Source organism: Lolium perenne, chromosome 3, assembly GCF_019359855.2.
Source record: "Lolium perenne isolate Kyuss_39 chromosome 3, Kyuss_2.0, whole genome shotgun sequence".
In the NCBI taxonomy this organism is placed as follows: domain Eukaryota; kingdom Viridiplantae; phylum Streptophyta; class Magnoliopsida; order Poales; family Poaceae; genus Lolium; species Lolium perenne.
The window spans coordinates 183,114,089-183,121,209 of NC_067246.2; the positions used below are offsets into that span (position 1 = coordinate 183,114,089).

Consider the following 7,121-nt stretch of genomic DNA (forward strand, 5'->3'; position numbering starts at 1 on the left):
TCTTTTACTTTTATGTTGAGTCAGTTCACCTATTTCTCTCCATCTCAAGAAGCAAACACTTGTGTGAACTGTGCATTGATTCCTACATACTTGCATATTGCACTTGTTATATTACTTTACATTGACAATATCCATGATATATATATGTTACAAGTTTAAAGCAACCACTGAAACTTCATCTTCCTTTGTGTTGCTTCGATAGCTTTACTTTGAATTATTGCTTTATGAGTTAACTCTTATGCAAGACTTATTGATGCTTGTCTTGAAGTACTATTCATGAAAAGTCTTTGCTATATGATTCATTTGTTTACTCATGTCATTGACCATTGTTTGGATCGCTACATTCATTACATGTGCTTACAATAGTATGATCAAGATTATGATGGCATGTCACTCCAGAAATTATCTTTGTTATCGTTTACCTGCTCGGGACGAGCAGAAACTAAGCTTGGGGATGCTGATACGTCTCCGACGTATCGATAATTTCTTATGTTCCATGCCACACTATTGATGATATCTATATGTTTTATGCATACTTTATGTCATATTTATGCATTTTCCGGCACTAACCTATTGACGAGATGCCGAAGTGCCAGTTCATGTTTTCTGCTGTTTTTGGTTTCAGAAATCCTAGTAAGGAAATATTCTCGGAATCGGATGAAATCAACGCCCAGCATCTTAGGATTGCACGAAGCTTCCAGAACACCCGAGAGTCGCCAGAGGGGGGCCACAGGGCCACCAGATGACACCCTGGCGCGGCCAGGCTAGGGCCCGCGCCCCCCTGTTGTGTGGCGGATCCGTACCCCCTTCGACGCCGCCTCTTCGCCTATTTAAGCCTCCTCGACCTAAATCTTCGAGACGGAAAAGCCACGGCACGAGAAACCTTCCAGAGCCGCCGCCATCGTGAAGCCAAGATCTGGGGGACAGGAGTCTCTGTTCCGGCACGCCGCCGGGACGGGGAAGTGCCCCCGGAAGGCTTCTCCATCTCCACCGCTGCCATCTCCACCGCCATCTTCATCAACGCTGCTATCTCCCATGAGGAGGGAGTAGTTCTCCATCGAGGCTAAGGGCTGTACCGGTAGCTATGTGGTTCATCTCTCTCCCTATGTACTTCAATACAATAATCTCATGAGCTGCCTTACATGATTGAGGTTCATATGATGATGCTTGTAATCTAGATGTCATTATGCTAGTCAAGTGGATTTTACTTATGTGATCTCCGGAGACTCCTTGTGTAACGGCCCAGGAAAATAACCCTAATAAAATTGCTTGTTTCTTTTCTTTTGTGCATCATCATGTCATCATGCATCATATCACCCATGGTTTCACAAAATGAAAATTATTTTTGTAAACCCTAGCTATTTTCCCCCTCTCATAAGGGTTATATAATAAAACCCCTCCCATGTCCTTTCTTTTAAACAAAATCCTCCTCTCTCCTTTTACTTAACTCCAAAATAAACATCTTTAAATCTTGTACACGGTATTTCAAATTGAACAAAATCAAGTTTAGGAAATATTACCTCTAATTTTCCCTATCCTTTTTGTTTCTTCCTTCCTCTAAAATCTTTCTGTTTGTTTTGGACATATCCTACCAATTTTGAACGGTGCATCCTTGCTCCTTCTTGTCCTCTTCTTGCTTTCGGCCTGCTCCCTCATGTTTTCACCTCCTCATCCAGCCCACCTTGTGGCCTTTCCCTCTTTATCTCCAGCCCCAAGCTGGCCCTTTTCAATCTCCTCCGAAACCCTCTTCTTCCTGTACGGACGAGCATCCGCTCTCCTGCCAGTCGCTGTCTGAGCGATGGGACGGCTCACATGCAGCGCCTCTCTCCCTTATAAGCAACACCCGAAGGCAACACCAACCCTAGCTCTGCTTCCTTCCCCTACCGCCGCCGCTCCCATCCTTTTTCTTTTCCTCCGCTCTCAACGTCGACGCCCAGCTAGTTCCAGCCGTCGGCCTCGCCCTCCAGTCCAAGGTCGCCGTCCGGCTCCCTGCTACGCGTCTGTGTCTCGAAGCCCTGCGACCAAGTTTTTCCCGTGCTCCGGCGCCCTCCATCCGTCGGCATCACGTGCACCAGCAGGCAAGGAGCTGCTTTGTTGATTCAATCTCTTGCAGTGCGTTTCCTTGACATGACCTGAGGCTAACTCTGCTGGTTCGTGACCGCGTCCTTCTCCATCCTGCAGGCACACGCGTGTGCTCCTTCCGTTCCTGGACGGCCGTCGCACTCCAGTGTTGTTCCAGCCACAAGTTCGCCTCCTCCGTCGTCTACCCCCCGGCCAACCTTCGTCCCCGTCGCCACCTCCACCTCGTCGAGCACCCCAGGGTGAGCAGCCCCTTCTACATCTCCCCTGCATGTCCCAAGAAATCTGGTTCGTAGAGATTAAGGAAAACGAAAACCATGTGGATGAAAACGCCCAGCTTTCTGCTTCATGGTGTCAACTTCCGACATAGATCCCCGGCGACACAGAGCGCCCCAGCACGAGTTTCTTGTTTCCTTGGATGCACAACATCACCCTCTTTCTAGTGGTCTTTAAATCATCCCAAACGGTGCAGTATCGACGACGCCATCGTCGTCCAAAGATGGCTCCAGAAAACAGTTTCAGTTCATCTGTTTCTCACCGTGTCGCGTTCCGTTTTTCCGGCGAAGCTCACCGGCGTTCCCGACCACTTCATCACGAGCGAATGGTTCCTTTCGATGCTCCCCACAACCAGCTCCATCTTTGCTTTTGGTTCGCGCAAAACCGTGCCCAGTTTTCGTCACGGTCACGACTTTAAAAACTGTGCATATTCGCTATCTACAGGAACGCGCTGTCACGATCTTCAGTTCGTAGTGTCATATTCAGTTAACTTGCTTGCAACACTATACAACGTCTGCATCCTTTCATCTATCAAATTCGAGCTCACAGCACAGTAGCACCACCTCTGTTCCTTCACTTGACCGGCCTGAGTTCGAATCCTCTTGGTGCGGATTAAAGCCAACCTTTTTGCATTTCCCACTCAGTTTCAGAAAATTTGCACAATCAGATGGTTTTCAAATTATTTCATAATTGCACTTTTACAAATCCAAATCAAACAAACTTTATGTTCATTTTGATCAGAAAAATGCACTGAACATGATTATGCCATTCATTCATCTGTTTGCATCTTGTATCATGTCGTGCTATGATAGTTTGGGCATTTCACCTCACATATATGCGGAGTATTTCGGACACCGACTTGGTTTTCCCAGCTCCGTTTAATATTGAAGTAGCTCACCCCTGCCATTTTATGCCATGCTAATCAACCATTAACTTTGACGGTAGATATGCAACTCCAACCTAATTTGATTGTCCGGTGTTCCGACTCCGATTAATATGGATAAGTTGTATTGCACCATATCTGCCATGTCATGCATATCATCTTGATCATGCCGGTTCTTATTCCGTAGTTGTAAGATTTGCATCCGTTGTTTGTTGTAGCATTTGCTTCTTCCCGGATAGGATCGCGAAGTGGTGTGGTGAGATACGACAAGTTCTCCGGATGTTCCTCGGCAAGCTTTAACAGGCAAGCATTTTCCCCTATACTCCTGCCCCTGCAGAAGTCGCTTACCTATTTTATTTTGCCTTCTCCCTCATGCTATCCTTAAGTTGCGTTCTTGTCACGTGTCCCTTCCACTTGTTACCTCAAGCAGCCTATATTGCCTCCACCAACCTCCTACAGCTGTTGTTTGGTTACAGGGTCAGCCATGCGAGTCGTAGGCTTGCTTAGTACCGTTGTTATATGTTGTCACTATTATCGCTATCGCCACTGTTATCTAGTTGGGTTATATCTGTTGGAGGGTTCCGAGATACATGGTTATGGTTATATCTGTTCGATAAGATCACACCTTACTTATTCATGCTAATAATAAAATTGTTAAGTAGAGGCATCGGTGGGTCAGCTGATCGTTTTGTGACGGCTCACTTGTGTTTCCTAAATATCTTAGGATCCCGAGTTCTTGTTATCTTTTCCGAGACTGAGCGCTCTAACCACACGTGGGTATGCTTCTGGGTCTCCCCTCGACCACTGCCGGAATCTACAGCTTTGTCCAGTGGCCACAACTAGTTTCGTAATGTTTTACCATTTGTTGTTGCGTGCATGCCAGCATGTTACTTATTTACTTTGGGAAGCCCCTGGGTGCCTTGTATCCCTTGTTTCTGGTATGCACGTATAGGTTTGCGGCCTGAGCGTTTATCGCATGCTGAAGCGGGTCATTCGCCCCTGTGTGTGTTCTGACCCTCGGAAGCCGTGCACGCAATAGCTAGGTCCGCTTCGGAGATTCGGCCGGACTTCGATACGGGTTTAACTTAATTAGGTGGCTTCCTGGACATTGCTGTCGTGAAGGAGAGTGCGTGTCGTGATATCCTTCCCTTGCTAGGTTGGATTGATCGTGCGTGTGGGTACATTTGGGCAACCCCTGCAGGGTGTACATCTTATCGATAAGCCGTGTCCGCGGTTATGGATGACTTGGAGCTGTATGACTTGACCATAGACAACTTACACCTGTTGTTTCAATCATAATAACTTGTGTAGTAAGTTAGCACAACTCTAATAATAAATGGTTAAAACTTGACAACCGTGTGAGTGCCTTTGTAAGTACTTCCTTGCGAGGGGGGAACGCACCGGCTGTGTTATGTTTGCAGAGTATAGAACTGTTAGTTTGTGCGCTCTCTCACCTTCTCTGATAGACGACTGTTGTAGAGTGTCTCTATAGGTTTATAGTGCTTGCGCGCTGCCGCTTAACCCCACCATATTGCCTATGACGTTCCTCTTGCGTCCTCTAAGTCCCCTGCGTGCCTCAAGTACAAAGGACGACTGGTTGACGAATGCTTATACGTCTTGAAGTCTTGTTAAGTACGAACCCGTACTTATTGCTGCTTCTACGGGATATAACCGGGCAGGTATGAAGATCGGTACGATGAAGAACGACGCTAGCGAGGTTACCCTTCCGGCTTGGCCTGGGCGGGGTTATGGACGCCACTGGTTATCTTCAGGACTCTTAGTCCAAATTTGTATCTTGTCCGTACTCGGATGTATTTGATCTTCTGTATGATTTGGATCTTTGTATGTATCTATTTGTATCTTGACTCGTTGGAGTCGTTGTTGTAATATATATGTCTCTTGTGGGCTCTATTGTAAACATGTTGTAATGTTACTGCTCGTGATTGATTCCACCCGCATCGCGTGCATGCTTCGGCGTGTACGAGGCGCTTGGTGGTGCGTTTCCTAAAATCGATATCGTGCGGATTTCGGCGGATTCGCTGGGATCCTCATGGTACCGGTTTTGGGGCGTCACACCTTGTCCCACGTGTGTAAAGGTGACAGTGTGTGCACCGTGTGGGTCTCTTAGGCTATATTTCACAGAATACTTATTCACTGTTATGAATGGCATAGTGAGGTGCTTATTTATATCTCTTTATGATTGCAATGTGTTTTGTATCACAATTTATCTGTGTGCTACTCTAGTGATGTTATTAAAGTAGTTTATTCCTCCTGCACGGTGTAATGGTGACAGTGTGTGCATCGTGTAGTACTTGGCATAGGCTATGATTGTGATCTCTTGTAGATTATGAAGTTAACTATTGCTATGATGGTATTGATGTGATCTATGCCTCCTTTCGTAGCATGAAGGTGACAGTGTGCATGCTATGTTAGTACTTGGTTTGGTTATGTTGATCTGTCGTGCACTCTAAAGTTATTTAAATATGAACATCGAATATTGTGGAGCTTGTTAACTCCGGCATTGAGGGTTCGTGTAATCCTACGCAGTTAGTGGTGTTCATCATCCAACAAGAGAGTGTAGAGTCTAGCATCTATTTATTTATTCTGTTATGTGATCAATGTTGAGAGTGTCCACTAGTGAAAGTATGATCCCTAGGCCTTGTTTCCAAATATTGCTATCGCTGCTTGTTTACTGTTTTACTGCATTTGTACTGCCTGAAATATTTCCACCATCAACTACACGCCAGTCCTGGACAACAAAGCACTTTTCTGGCGCCGTTACTACTGCTCATACTTATTCATACCACCTGTATTTCACTATCTCTTCACCGAACTAGTGCACCTATTAGGTGTGTTGGGGACACAAGAGACTTCTTCTTTGTGGTTGCAGGGTTGCATGAGAGGGATATCTTTGACCTCTTCCTCCCTGAGTTCGATAAACCTTGGGTGATCCACTTAAGGGAAACTTGCTGCTGTTCTACAAACCTCTGCTCTTGGAGGCCCAGCACTGTCTACAAGAATAGAAGCTCCCGTAGACATCACTATTCTCATCAAACAAATTTTCAGGAACAATCCAACCAAAATTCTTTTCTAGTGCCTCGCACATTCCTAAGAGTTTGCAAGGTATTGACGTTTTAATATCCCCCTCATAATTAACTTTATTAGTATACTTTTGCCTATCTTTTTCCAGCTTTTCAAGGGTACTAGCAAAATTGGTATAAGAACCAAACATCTTATATTTAGTAAAGACTTTTCTAGCTTCTCTTGCTACATCGCCAAATTCTTTAAGAAGGGTTTCTAAGACAAAATCTTTCTTTTCTCCTTCTTCCATATCACCTAGTGTAAGAAACATATGTTGCATTATAGGGTTGAGATTAACAAATCTAGCTTCTAACATGTGTACTAAAGAAGCAACAGCAATTTCATAAGTAGGAGCAAGTTCTACCAAGTGTCTATCTTCAAAATCATCAACGATACTAATATGAGTGAAAAAATATTCTATATTATCTTTTCCAATGATAGACCCTCGTCCTACCGGTACATCTTTCATAGTAAACTTAGGAGGAAACATGATGAAATAAGTAAAGTAAATGCAAGTAACTAATTTTTTTGTGTTTTTAATATGGAGAACGCAAACAAGATAGTAAATAAAGTAAAGCAACTAATTTTTTGTATTTTGATATAAGAAAGCAAACAAAGCAATAAATAAAATAAAGTAAAGCAAGACAAAAAACAAAGTAAAGAGATTGGAAGTGGGAGACTCCCCTTGCAGCGTGTCTTGATCTCCCCGGCAACGGCGCCAGAAAAAACGTTGCTTGTGGCCAGACAAAGACGCGTCCGTTGGGAACCCCAAGAGGAAGGTGTGATGCGTACAGCGGCGAGT

The 7,121-nt window shown here is 44.7% G+C and overlaps 1 long non-coding RNA gene across 2 annotated transcripts; it reads left to right on the plus strand.

The window, feature by feature from the left end:
* The first annotated feature begins 1,251 nt into the window (after positions 1-1,251).
* On the plus strand, positions 1,252-5,156 carry LOC139838520 (uncharacterized). Of its 2 annotated transcripts, XR_011755612.1 has the most exons (3): positions 1,318-2,321; positions 3,457-3,541; positions 4,918-5,156. It is a non-coding gene; the product is annotated as an uncharacterized lncRNA (long non-coding RNA). The 2 variants fall into 2 exon arrangements; XR_011755611.1 differs by having other exon boundaries at positions 1,252-2,321; positions 3,457-5,156.
* Positions 5,157-7,121: the final 1,965 nt, after the last annotated feature.